This window comes from Microcebus murinus, chromosome 12, assembly GCF_040939455.1.
Source record: "Microcebus murinus isolate Inina chromosome 12, M.murinus_Inina_mat1.0, whole genome shotgun sequence".
NCBI lineage: Eukaryota > Metazoa > Chordata > Mammalia > Primates > Cheirogaleidae > Microcebus > Microcebus murinus.
Genome location: NC_134115.1, coordinates 63,229,691 through 63,243,769, shown reverse-complemented (window position 1 = coordinate 63,243,769; position 14,079 = coordinate 63,229,691). Strand labels below are relative to the sequence as shown.

The window sequence follows — 14,079 nt, the reverse complement described above, 5'->3', positions numbered from 1 at the left end:
AATCAGGTGTGATTTTTAAAATTTCTTTGATTTGTCCTAATCTGCGTGAGGGGTAGGGAGAGGGAAGAAGGGATTCCATGGTAGAGAGCAGAGAATTAATTGTGGACGTTTCAGAATAGAAGACGGGTCGGGCTAGGTCTAGAAGCTTGAAAACAAGACTATGTATAGGTAAATACAGCATGTATGTCTTTCTTCGCCTCCACTTCCACTTCAGACAGGGCGATGTGGAGAACTCCGTGGGAGGAGGCTCCGAAAGTGGACCCAGCGAAGAGAGGAACCGAGCTTCAGCACCGCCGCGGGTTCCAATCCAGTCTCGGAAGGAAGGAGGGCGCTGCTACATTGTATCCATTCAAAGGCTGGCGGGGGGAGCAGGACCTGGAGCCGCGCGGCGCTGACGCACGCTAGGCGCGTGATTGACGCAGGCGATGTTACTAAATTCGGCGGTTGGCCCGGCCCCGCCGCCGGCGCGCGCCGCAGATAGCGGAGTAGGTTCCCCTCGGTCACCCCCGCCCCTTCTCCATTCAGCGCCGCGCGGGGCGGGGCGGGGCGGGGCGGGGCAGGGCGCGCGGGGCGGGGCGGGGTGGGGTGGGGTGGGGCGTGGCGCGCGCGGCCGCCCGGGGATCCGGCCGAACCAAATATAGTCGGGCCTGGCTATTTTTAGCTGGGCCTCGGGCGCGAGCGCGCCGCGCGAGGGGGCGCCCTGACCCCGCCGGGAGTGCGGAGGGGGCGGGGGCGGAGTCGCCATCTTGGACTCGGCTCGACCCTGTCTGGTGACCCGCGACGCTGGGCCAGGCTCGGCGCCTGGGGTTGGGGTGAGTGGCAGTGAGCGCGGGGAGAGAGGGGGGCGCGGGCGGCCCTCCGTCCCGTGCGCGCTGTGAGGAGTGAGCAAGGCGAGGCGCGGGCGCGGAGTCCGCGCGGAGCAGTGGCGCGGGCGACCGAGCGGGGCGCGCGGTCCTCGCCCGTGCGTGAGTGTGTGGAGGGGGTGGAGGGACGGTGATCCCCGCCCGCCCGGCCGCAGGCCCAGCAGTCCTGCCACCCGGCAGCCCGGCCAGCCGGAGTCGCGTGGGGGCGGAGCTGCCCGCGGCCACCACTTCCTGAGAGCCGGGGATACCCCTCCCGGACGTCACGGAGGAGCCGAGGCGGCGGTGGCGGCCCGGGGCTCATCCTGCACTTGCATCACGGGTGCAGCAGCAGCTGCTCTGCTCCTTTGTGGCTTTTTCCCCTGTTGAGTAACTGCTTTGTTAACTGAAAATACCATGACGGGCCAGTGTGATCACCAGCTCCAGACCTCAAAGAAAGTGAAGCTGTCAGGCAAGAAGAGGGAGACTCCCCCAGCCGGCTGCGATGGTATCTGGTGGGTGGGTGTGTAGAGAAGCACTTGACAGTTTCCAAGTATTACTTCTTGCCTAACTCTTCACCCCCAAGAAGGTTTAAAAATACTTTTATTTCCATGCTGTAAAATTTCATCTTGTGTTCTGCACCCTCTCATTCCCCCTCCAATTTAAAATCTCATGCAGAATTGGAATCACTGTAAGCAGGAACCCTAAAATTAGGTACAGTTTTTAGGAAACATGACATCTTTCAACAAATTTATTGAATAAACTCCGTTTTCTAAATGTTAATATATAAAAGGTAAGTCTTGCCCACTCATTGTCATTATAAAGCTACTAACCAAGTTTGTTCATACCAATTGGGGTCTTTCAGACCATTTTAAACCAGTATCCTTGTTACCTTAAGTTTAAAAAAATTCCATCTCTGGCTGAGAATCTCCAGGTAAAGCATTTCTCTCTTTGAGTTTCTTGGTTAATTCTGTTCTTTCCCCTCCCCTCTTCTCCCACCTTCTGCCTCCTTTGCATCCTTTCCTTCCTGAGTATCAGGTCACCTACCTCTGTTCCTGGGCTATGTTAGACTGAGGGCTGTTGTCTGACCGGCCTGAGCCAATCCACTGTTCCTGGCTCAGTGCTTCTCTGTAGGAAGCTGGACTTACCGTTGGAGAGGTTCCAGTGTTCACTAAGTGGCAACTTTTTTACACAAACACAAAGTCATGGAAGCAAGAGACACCACAGCTCTCTAACATTCTGGAACACCATCCTCTGCTTAATCCTAGGTCCCTAAACATATGTAGTTCTTTAGGTGACCCAAATTGAATTAATTTTTCTCTATTTCTTTTTTTCCAAATTAAAATCTGTTGGCTCTGTACCTTTTCAAAAGTCTGATTTATAAAAATCAGGCATACTATTCTGTAAGGCTTATGTGCTATGACTTTCAGCAATCTAAATTACCTTTTTAAAATTAAACAAAATTAAGTGAAACTTAATGCTTTGCAATTAAATCTCTTCTTTTGGGAAATCAAATAAAATAGGACTACCATAATCTGGGAAATTTTGAAAACTTTTCTGGTTCAGTCCTTTTTCTAGAAGAGGGACATTCATGTGTGGTTTAGTTTACACACACAAAGTAAAGAAAGCAGTTATAGTTTCTGCTTTCATGATACTTAGGGCAGCCAATGTGTTAAAAACTCTATAAAGTAACTATTACAGAGTCACTAGATAATTACCTGTCATTTTGTTTTGGATTTGTAGGCCTAATCTGCCTGCAAGAAAGTACTGTTTCTTGGAAAGTAAAATATGAAATTTGGGGGAGACTTATTGTGTGTAATGTAAAGCAATTGTTTTAATGAAGTTGGATTTTAAACATTGTTTTAAATGCTCTTCTGATGAAGCAAAGACATACAATGTTGTGGATTTTGCTAATATATAAAGAAAGATGATGATTCTTATTAATGCAAATATTAGGTGAGGAAAAGTGAAATGAAAATTTGGAGCCAGAAGTTATCTAAGGTGAAAATAGGAAGGAAAAGTTAAAAAATTATGTGTAAACCCAAGTTTTCTAGTATCACGTAGAAGTTCTATACTATATTTAGGGTACATTTATAAAATTTAGTAACTTTAGCTGACATTGATTTATACATGTAAGATGACCTGGCTGAGGAACCTGTAATTATTACAGTAATTCTATATCCGATCTATTTGCATACCATCCCTTTCTTATCAATTCTATCATTGCCAGATTAGTCTTCCTAAAATATAGTTTTTGTTATTTCACTCTCAGCCTTAAAAATCTTCAGCAGCTATATATTGTCTCCAAAATCAAACCCAAAGACCTCTTTTATTTCCATAGAATTTCCCTGTCCTAGTGAAACTCGTATTCATTCTCACTGTTCTTCAAAGATCCTTTCAACCTCCCACATTTGTTCATAGTTTTCCTTTTTATGGCATTCTTTCCTCCCCCTTCTTTTCTACTAATTGAAATCTTACCCTTCCTCTAAAACTAGCTCAAGAAGTGAACTCAGATTGTGCTTTAGTCTTTCACAAAGTTTTCATTTTACTGCTTTCTTTTTGTGCTCTTGCACAGTCTATTCCCTTGTCTAACTATAAGCTCTGAAAGCATGCCTCACACATCTCTGAAATTTCTTTGGCACCTAAGAATGTTCAACACAGTAAATATCCATAAAATATTACCTCATCTAATGTGAATATAGACAGCAACCATAATATAAGTAACAAATTATATAGATTAGGAGATTCTTGGCATGAATGGACATGTATGAGACCATACGTTACTTGTTGTCTTACTTCAGCTTTTGATCCTGCTGATTGAACATTGTCAAGGTGCCTGCCACAAGCCCAGACAGCTAGCAGCGTGGTGATACAAGGAAATGGCAGTTTGGCTTGTACTTGTTAAATCTGCGTAGGAAGGTTTGCTATGATTTTTTTTCCTGGTAGACTTTTGGTTTGACTCTTATTCTAACCTCTTTCCCTCTAAATTTGTACTTTCTCTTATGCTGCTTTCTCTCAATGATGAACTAGATGCTATAGGCTAGGAAATGTTAATATCAACTTCTTTCAGAAAAATTTCTTAAGGTTTAGAATATTGATAAGATACATGTACAACCAATTACATATAAAAATTCTTGAATTTCTTTTCTTTTCCAAAATATATTTAGATTTATATGACACTATATGCAGAGGTAAACTTGGCAAAAAGATTATGGAATTATCATTTGTTAGAATTTTTAGATAGAAGCTCATGTTACTTTGAATATCCAAGTTTACTTTAACAAGGAAGAAGTAATATAATAGATCAGGAAAGACTTTCTATGTTGTAGAAGATTTTAGAAAAAAGTAAAAATTTGAGATGGAAAGATTACTAATAGTATAAGGGCCAATATTTAAAAATCTCATTAAATAATGTTTTTCCATCCATTAATAATAACAGCAGTCGGAATAGGCTTACAGTGTGGTTAAAAAGATAGTTTATTTCTTAGTCATGTTTTCCCTAATCACTGGTAAACTCTGGAAGCCTTCAATAATTTGAGGGAGAAAAGTTATTCCACATGTGTGATAAATCAATACAGGATATTACTTATGTCTATGAGATAAGATCTGCATTTTAACTAGAATTAACAGATGAAGTAAATACCTCTTTAGAATATCTAACTGCATAACCCTTTCCCATCGTCCCAGCTCTGAGAAAAAAAATTGCCTCACATGTACAGTTCACTTCCTTGAACATATTCCTAAAGAGTGAGATGCTGTATGTTACAAGAACATGAGACTGTTTCCCAGAGGTATGGGTCTGGCTTTGCTGCCATGAAGGTGCCCTGCCTTGGGTAAGTTAATCTTTTTGAGGGCCTAAACATCATCATCTGTACAATGGTAGTGTTGGGCTCACTTTATGATCTTTAAGCATCTTTCAGGTTCTAAAATTGAATGCTATTTTAGGCCAGTTAAATATTGTGAATCGTGAATCATCTCTGCCCTGATCTCCTAAGTCACTCCATGATTATTGTGGTCAGGAGGCTCATTAACTGTTTTGTATATAACACATGTGCTTTTAGTAGTAATATTATATTAAAGTGCTTTGGCCTGCATGGAAATTAAGTATTACCATTGAGTGAGATCCTGATGGCCTGAGAGAGTTAACATACTGCCAGCATCCTGGCCTTCTCCTGTCCATGAAGTAGAAATGAGCAGAAACCTGGATAGGCCAAAAGTCATTTTATATTTAGCTTTGGAATTTGTTTTTGTGCATTCATTTGAATATGGATGAGCCACAAATTGACTTCATACAAATTAGCAGACTTTCATCAGAATGGATTCTGTTTGCTCTTACTTCATTTCTAATCCTTCCTGCATTCTAGATATATAAACCATTTCTTCTTAAGTATAGCAGCTGAAACAGAACTGTCTGTCCACTTTCTGCTGAGAAGGCTTGGTGATGAGGTTGCAAGTCTTTATATCTCCTTTCAGAGTGTGAGTAAATAGAGAAAGTGAAATATTAAGAAGGCAGGTCATAGGGAAAGTACCATATAGTGTTAAGTTGACAAAATATTGGCAAATAATCAGAAAGAATATAGTAGACTTTTGTTTGTAAACTTATTAGGTTTTATAGTTGGATACATCTTTATGAATAAATAAGAGCTGACTTTATAGGCATTGGGAAGTATCCTTATTTTAGCAGATTGCTGGTTTATTTATTATATTGAAGGCTTAGATAGTAAAAAACATGGTTTTTCCATTAATTTAGGGTTATTTTTTAAATGCTTGTTCTACATATTTAGGTATCCGATTTTCTATTTAGATCATTTAATTAGTAACTGATTCTGTTTTTTTGCCATAATACATTTTCCAGTATTTATTCCACATGTTTATAGTTCACTACTGGAAAAATTCTTCCCTGACATCTGTTCTAAATTAGTTCCCTTTTCTAGTTATGTTTTCCTGTTTTATCAATTGTGGTAAGAAGAATAGAAAGCCATATTTTAAAGATTTCTGCTGTTTAAGTGTAGTAAAATTGAAATAACCTCATTTTTTTCTAATTTCTGAAAATGATTCTTAATTTAAATTTACATGTTAAATCCCTATTTTCATTTTTTTAAACAATGAAATAAACTGGATAAAATTTGAGATCCATTTACCATAGTTTCATAGTGTTTTATAGTTGTCAGATTGACTTTTTAGTGACTTTTCCATATTTTAAAAAATTTGAGGGAAGAGCTTCTATTATCTCAACCTTTTTTTTTTTTTTTTTTTTTTTGAGACAGAGTCTCACTTTGCTGCCCAGGCTAGAGTGAGTGCCATGGCGTCAGCCTAGCTCACAGCAACCTCAAACTCCTGTGCTCAAGCAATCCTGCTGCCTCAGCCTCCCGAGTAGCTGGGACTACAGGCATGCGCCACCATGCCCAGCTCATTTTTTCTATATATATTAGTTGGCCAATTAATTTCTTTCAATTTACAGTAGAGACGGGGTCTCGCTCTTGCTTAGGCTGGTTTCGAACTCCTGACCTCGAGCAATCCGCCCGCCTCGGCCTCCCAGGGTGCTAGGATTACAGGCGTGAGCCACCGCGCCCGGCCTATCTCAACCTTTTAAAAATGTCTTTTTGTTTCAATTGTCTTGAACCTATGTATTCTTTGGGATGAATATTGTTCGAGATGAATTTATGGAACACTTAGGGCAGTTGTTAACATAGAGCAGGTGCTCCTTAAACATTTGATGAATAAATGAAACTAGTTTTCAGGAAGCTGTATTCAAAGTATTCTATTTTCTTTACCCTGACCAGCCTCATGGCCTTAGAACTTTTATGATGGTATTCTTCAGGAGTTGGGCATAAGGGAGGAGCAAAGAAGGCCTGCTGTATGTCATTATGGCATTGTGCTACTGCCGCTACACTGCCCTGTCCTCCCCCTGGAATGAGTCAACAGAGAATTTGAGGGCAGTATGCCTGAGTACACCACTGTGTGACATCTATATTTGAACTAAGAAATAATTCAGGTATCCCAAGGAATTGTTTCACTATCTTTTGACCTCAAACACCCCCAATAATTAATCTCTGGCTTATCTATTCATTTTGATATACCACCTTTGTTGTGATACTTCCTAAGATTGTGTTCTTTTCTCTTTTCTTCACTGTCTGCCTGGGCATATACAACCCATTAATTGGTGAGTTTCTCACCTCTAGTCATCAGACTTCTAGCTGTAACCCTCACTTTCCTTTCCACTTCTACTATTGAAGGCCTCCAAGTGCACAGTCACTTGTCTACAACCAATCAAATATAGACTGAGGGGCCCACATAGAGAGCATTAACTAGGAACTCAAATTATATCTACTTAATGTATTTAAACATTTTAAGATTTAATTTTTGAGAAGGTAATATATTCAAATGATTCAAACAACAAATCACTTAGAAATGAGAAGTTTCCCTTCCACTCCTGTTCCCTACTAAATTACAATTATTCCAGAGTTTTAAAATGCATTTTTAACCCAATACAAATACATACTTTTGTTATGCAGATTATTTCACACTTGTGTAAATGTATTTATAGGGTAAATTCCTAGAAGTGGAATTGCTGAACCAAAGGGTATATATATCATGGTAGTTTGATAGGTACTGCCAAATTGCCCTTCATAGGGGTTGTATAATTTACACCCCACCAGAAATATAGGCAAGTGCCTGATTATCCATACTCTTGCCAGCAAAAATCTGGTAGGTGAAAAATGTTATCTTAGTATAATTTTAATTTCTATTTCTCTTATGAGTAAGTTTGAACATCTTTTCACATGTTTAAGAGCCATTTATATTTTCTTTTTTGTGAAGTGTCTCTTATATCCTTTGCTTATTTTGGGAAGCGGGGGTGGTTTAAAAATCACTTTGTAGTTGCTGTTTATAATATGGAGATTTGCCCTTTGTAATACGAGTTGCAACATATTTCCCCCTAGTTTGTCATTTGTCTTTCAACTTTGCTTATGATGTTTTTGCTATGTAGATTTTTTTTAAATGTAGTTGAATTTGTCAGTCTTATAGGACTTCTGGATTTAGTCATAGTTACAAAAACCTGCTCAGTCCAAGGTTAAAAAGGAATTCTCTCATATTGGCTTTTTCTAGTTTTATGGTTTCTATTTTACATTTAAAATTTTGATCCATTTTTCTTGGTGTATGATGTGAGGGATAGGTCCAACTTTATTTTTTTTCCAAACGGCTACTCAGTTGCCTCAGCACCATTTGTGAAGTCTACCTCTACACTGTTTTACTTCTTACCCAAAACAAGACTGATTCATCTCCCTTTTTTTCACACCTACTCTGCTGTGACTGAGTATGAATACAATTCTCCACTTTCCTTCCTGTAAGACACCTTCAGTGGCAGAGATGCCTTTCTTCATGCTGCCTCCCTGCTTTTCCTCAGCAATACCATAGCCTGGTAGCCAGTTAATATTTGAACAAGTGCAGGCTGCTCAGAAGGCTCTCTAGGATTTTTCATCGAGCAGTAACTGGTTAAAAAGAAATCCTAACTGTAATCGGTTCCCTAGAACAGTGGTCCCCAACCTTTTTGGCACCAGGGACCCAGTTTCAAGGAAGAGAATTGTTTTATGGATGGGGGAGAGGGAGATGGTTTCAGGATGATTCAAGCGCATTACATTTATTGTGCACTTTATTTCTATTATTACATTGTAATATATAATGAAATAATTATACAACTCACCATAATGCAGAATCAGTAGGAGCTCTGAGCTTGTTTTCCTGCATCTAGATGGTCCCATCTGGGAGTGACTAGGAGACAGTGACTGATCTTATAGGAGGTGGAGCTCAGGCAGTGATGCCAGTGATGGGGAGCAGCTGTAAATACAGATGAAGCTATGGGGAGCAGCTGTAAATACAGATGAAGCTATGGGGAGCAGCTGTAAATACAGATGAAGCTTTGCTCACAGGGCTGCCACTCACCTCCTGGTGGAGAGGGGGTGTTGGGACTGCAGCCCTAGAAAACTGTTCAAATGGAAATGTCTTCTGGCTGTCTCTAGTCATGCTAACCAGCTATTCCAGAAACTTAAGGTGCACTACCTGATTCCTTCTCTCTTGAGGGAGTCCAATTTGGGTTGCATTCCTCCATGCAAATTCATATCATCTGCCACCTCTGCTTTGTCTGAAAGTATGGGATATTACCTCTGTAATTTGGAATAGGAGCCATAATATGCCAAAAAAAGTAGTGCTGGATTTCCCATCATGCGATGGCCCACTCCAGAACCTCATTTACTGGGAAAGTGATTGTGGAGGCATGGTTTTGGAAACATGCCTCCTCAATTTAAACCCCAAGCAGATGAAGTTTTTTCATCTATGAAATCTAGGGAAAACCCTAGCTCTGTTCTACCAGAAGAGAGTGTCCAAGCAGGCAGACAAAACTGATTTTACTTGATACCCTTACGTAGCACTCTGTAAGCTACTTGGGCTAGTTTTACAGCTCCTTGATAAAAGACTTCCTTCCACTTTGAACCATTGCCGCAGGCCATCTTTCCCTTCTAAACTTGTCCAGGCCATCTTGCCTGTTCTTTATTATTGAACCTTACCTTTTGATCCTATTTCTTATCTCTGCCTTCAGATTTTCCCTGATGCTTTGTCTAGTGTACCAATTTAAGTTAAAAGTTGTTATACAATTTAGTTGAAAACAACTAGTCAGCTTGTTAATTTGGTTAAAACAATGATTTGGTTAAAACAATGATTTGATAAAAAATGAATATCCTAAGTTATTAGTTTTTGAGTAGTAATTTTATTGTACTATGGGGTGATTAAACACTTTTGGCGCATTTTGAGGGGATTTTTCTGATTTTTTTTCTCTTATATTTCAAGTTTATATTTTCAGCTGCAACAGCATGTTGTTGCTTGTGATATCAAAAAATTGAAGCAACCTAGCTGCCCCAAAATAGGAGTATACTTGGGTAAGCGTGATTTTAACTAAAAGGCAATAAGAGGTTAATTGGAACAAACCATCTAGTGATAAGATAAACATGTTTCCTTTATTATTTTTCTTTTCCTCTCATAAAGGCAGTGCATGTGCAGTACAGGACACTCAGAAAAATGTAGATAAGTAATAGAAGGAAAAAAAAAGCCGTAAGTTAATGCACCCAGGAATAACCACTGTTGTCCTTCCGTGTCCTTTTAAATGCATTTTATACACATAAACTCTGCCTACTGTTTGTAATTTGCCATAATTTATTTAATCATCCTCCAATTATTGGTCAGTCACCTTTGTTTAGGATTAGACTTTGTTTCCTTTTGCAACTATGGGCCAGTCCACCTTTGATAGGGAATAGATTTCCATTCTCTTTTCCCTTCTACCTCTCAGTCCTGCCTAGGCCTGCATCCAGCCCAGCCCCTAAGGCCTCCCTGCTTGCTTTAAGTGAGACAGTTTGTAAATGAAGCCATTCTGTAAAGCCTTTCTATGGAGTTACTAAAGAGGCCTGGTTCCAGAATTCCTGTGAACTCTCTGGTTATATATAAAATATTTTGAGGGGTTCATGCTTGATATGTGTTATGGCTTATGTATGCAAATTAGTTTGGGAAGGTAAAGAGGGGAGAGATTAGATTGGGTCTCCATTAAAATGAAAATAAAGAGGCATTGTAGCAGAGAAATCCATAATCGTTAGGGGAAAATTATTTTAAAAGATTTTCTGTAAAATAGGGTTGACAAATATGTGCTATGTGTTTTGCCTAAACCTGAGTCCATGGTAAACTCACTAATCAGTCATAGTACTATTTTTCACTGGTTCCAAAATTGGCTTTCAGTCTTTTTCAAAATGAGATTCTAGGTAGCTATATCCACTGGAATTGCTGTGGGGACAAACCTAATTGCCATTCTTGCTCTCAAATGTTACATTATGTTGTTTTTTCTAATAGTGGATTGACCAAGAAAGTTATAATAAAATGTTTTATATCTTATGAATAAGTTTATGATGTTAAATATGGGATACAAGCAAAGAGTAATTATTTGGATCTCAGGCAAAGCACATGCCTCGTAGTTAAGATCATGGAAGCAGCATAATTAAATTATAGATTTGTTATGGAGTGAAAACAATGTCACAATAATACTCATCGTTATAAATTACCCATGGTATGGTCATGGTGATTGACTCCCTAGCATTCATTCCACCCCAGATCATTAGTCTAAGCAGTTGTGGTTAATCCTATTTCCTTTGCCGGTGAAGGGTTCAGAATGGCCTGTAACCTATTCTGGCCATTGAGATGTGAAGGAAACTCTGGAAGAGGGCTGGAGTACTTCTGGGCAAGGATTTCCTGATCCTAAAAAGAGAGAACAGAAAGAGATGATGTCTCCTCTCCCTCCGAAGTTATGTTTGAGTATGATGGTTAGAACTGTGCTAGCCATCTTGGGACAATAGGAGAAACTAGCTTTGGGTGAAGCTGATCTGGAGATGGCAGAACAGAGAGATGGAAGAAACCTGAGCCCTTGATGACCTTACTGAACTGCTGATTGTGTTGTACTTGGTCTGCCTTACCTCTGAACTTCCAGTTCTGTGAGATAGTACAGTTCCTCATTGTGTAAGCCAGCATGACCTGGAATTTTGTTACTTGTAGCCAAAAACATCCTGAGTGGTATACTCACTTTGTCCCAAGCAGATTCATGTCAAGTGGATTTGATTTGATTTTGATAGGTTTCTTTTTACTAAGGCTCTTACCTCCCGTTGTCTTCTGGCTTCATAAAGTGTATGTAGGTTCTAACTTACCAATTTTCATCTCAGTCTTTTCTAAGGGGCTCTGCCTTAGACCAGGGTTCATCACAGAAAACAGCAAGGAGCCAAATAGCACTCACCATCTCTTCTGGAACTTTCTGGGTTGTTTAAACATCTGGTGGTGTGACTGCTCCCGTTTGTCGTTTGTTCCTTCTTTCTGTGATTCTGATTTTCTGCTTTGATCTTGGTCCCTGCTCTTGCGTATTTTGTGTCTTATGCTTGACCTCAAGATTGTTTCATAGGTTTATTTTCCTCTCTTCCTTCTCCTTTCATCCCCCTTTCTCCCTTATCTCCTTCATCCACTCCTTCCTCACTTTATAACTTTACTTTGTGGCCAGTGGAGACTATTTTAAGTAGATGTGGAGTTTAGTATTTGCCAGGAATAATAATGAGTTCAATAAGCAATCATGCAGCTATTTGTTTTAGACCGGTGTGGTAGAAAGGAAGAGTAGGTCAGCACTTGGGTGAGCCAGAAATGGTTTGGAGTCAGGTCATTTGAGTTTTCATAAGGATTCACTGTTTGCTACCTGAAATCTTAGGCAAGTCACTTAAAGATATTGAGTTTTTTCTTTAAAGTTTGTTACTAATGCCTATTTTGTGATTCAAATGAAATAATGTGAACCTGGAAAATGAAAAAAACCCCATTTTTTAAAAAAGGATAACTGAGCTTGGTTGGATTTCCTGATTCTTTTCCAGTAAATTAATGTCAAAGTCTTCAGAATAAGCTCTATGTAGCTTGTTAGTCTGTTTGTAGAAAGGCAATGGAGTATGATATGGGGCATAATAATACAAGTGATTAGGGATTGAAATTTATATTTTAGTGATAACCTAAGGCCTGGAAAAAAAAAAGAAAAAGAAAAGGAAAAGGCCACACAATATTAGTAAAGGTCAGGATGTTGATCATAAGGCTTATTTCTAGTTCAACCAGAAATTCTGGTCAGCCAAATATAGGGAAAGAGAAACCAATAGAAGAAACACCCCCCTCTAGTGGCGAGGGGCCAGCTTCCATATTTGGTTGCTAAGGTGGGTGATAGGAATGGATTGCTTCTTAGGATGTTTAAATTTCTTAAGAAGAATTCTGAGGATCTTGAGTTAGAATATTTAAGGAAGATCTGTAGCTCAGGCTTTCCTCATCAGGAGACTTAACACATTTCCCAGGATAAGTAGTATCTTGGTACTCCAATATGGAATTGATTGTCTGAAAAATGTTGAAGCTACAGTTGTTGGAAGAGATTCAGAGTTTACTTTTATGTTTACTTAGAGATCATGAAAATTAGGAGACCATTGTTCCTAAACGACTTATTGATCTGAGATGATACAGTAGGCATCTTTATAATCCCATTCACAGGGGAAGAAATCCTGTATTTAAAGTGTAGGTCATGCCATAGAGTAATATTCATCTGTGTTCATACAGAATAGTGTCTGTGGATTTCCTAAATATAAATTTTGATTTGAAATTTTTAGTGGTGATCCTTAGAAATGTTTAACTTGTGTCTCAGAAGTGATTTAATTGGTAGCTATGAAAAGGCAGTGAAGTTAAATATATTAAAATAACATATTCAGTTATTGAACACCTGTAAGTCAGTGGCTTGGGATGGTTTCATCTTAAGGGTTTATGTTGTTGATGATAATGTTTTTAAGTGATTACTACATTCTCAAAGTCCATTGAAGTTTTTACTGTTTCAACTTCTGTTTGGCAAGAATTCTTCTTAGTTTACTTAATGATTTCTGAAGAGGCAAAAGATCAGAGAATAATATTTTTATGATACTCTGTGTTAGATCTAAGGAAGAGTTGAATGCCATTCAAGTCTAATACAGAAAAGAGTGGTTAAAGCACAAGAAAATAAATTCTGGTACAAGACTACATTATCAACTTGCCATTTAAAAATTTTTAATGCCAAATTTCCTTGCCCTGAAGGAAAGAAATATGAAGCTTGCAGTAGACCAGCCTTTCCATACTTTGGAATATGTTTGGTGACATTTCTTATGAAATAGTAATGGAAAAATTCCCTAGAAAGTATAAACTTGTATATGGATAAAGTGAGATTATAGGGTTATAGAATTAATTGTGTATAACTTATGGAACTATTAATAATAGCCTTAGTTTATGGTTATACTTCATAAATATACTTTATTTCAGGAAATAAGAACTAGGTCTTGCAGTAAATCAAGCATCTACCTGTTGGGAAAAACCAGAAATAGGAGGAAGAAGTTCCTAATGATTCTTTCTTAGCTGAGAAAAATTCAGTATGGAATAATTGTCAGTTATAATTATGATTACATTAAGTGAGTTCACAGATAGTGTTCAAAGCAAATTGGTTAAAACTATTTTAACACATTATCTCACGCTAGTTTTGAGACTGGGGCCTCATGCAGCATATGTAACTCACATGTCTCTTCACTGTGGGAGCCGCGTGAACTATTTTTCAAGTTGTGTATAGCTCATGCACAGAAAACAATAAAAAATAACAAATTTTTAATTAAATTAGAAAGGATTATTT

The 14,079-nt window shown here is 39.0% G+C and overlaps 1 long non-coding RNA gene across 2 annotated transcripts in view; it reads left to right on the top strand.

Moving 5' to 3' along the window:
* The first annotated feature begins 660 nt into the window (after nucleotides 1-660).
* LOC105873777 (uncharacterized) overlaps nucleotides 661-14,079 on the top strand; it is a 127,787-nt gene continuing 114,368 nt past the window's right edge. For both annotated transcript variants that reach the window (XR_001155245.2, XR_001155239.2), the window contains exon 1: nucleotides 661-812. This is a non-coding gene — a long non-coding RNA (uncharacterized LOC105873777). The remainder of the gene's footprint in view (nucleotides 813-14,079) is intronic.